This window comes from Arachis ipaensis, chromosome B03, assembly GCF_000816755.2.
Source record: "Arachis ipaensis cultivar K30076 chromosome B03, Araip1.1, whole genome shotgun sequence".
NCBI classification, from domain to species: domain Eukaryota; kingdom Viridiplantae; phylum Streptophyta; class Magnoliopsida; order Fabales; family Fabaceae; genus Arachis; species Arachis ipaensis.
This window is the reverse complement of record NC_029787.2, coordinates 33,175,274-33,175,569: the sequence shown is the minus strand read 5'-3', so window position 1 is coordinate 33,175,569 and position 296 is coordinate 33,175,274.

The window sequence follows — 296 nt, the reverse complement described above, 5'->3', positions numbered from 1 at the left end:
TTTTCTGCTTACAGTATATCATGACTATCTCTGTTATAGAAGATATTTGAAGCAGTGAAACTACTCCCTATTGTCTCTTCATTCCACCAACCAACGGACGTATTAAGTTTACAGAAAAAAACAAGACAGATACAGTTGTCTTTTTCAACACCACGTCGGAAAATAACTAAAAGTTTATTTAAAAATCACGCGTCGTTATCAAAGAAACAGCTATTAGCAATAATTGACTCCCAAAATTTTACTAGTTGGACAAAAATAGTATACCAAAATAAAAAAAAATTAATACTAATATATTA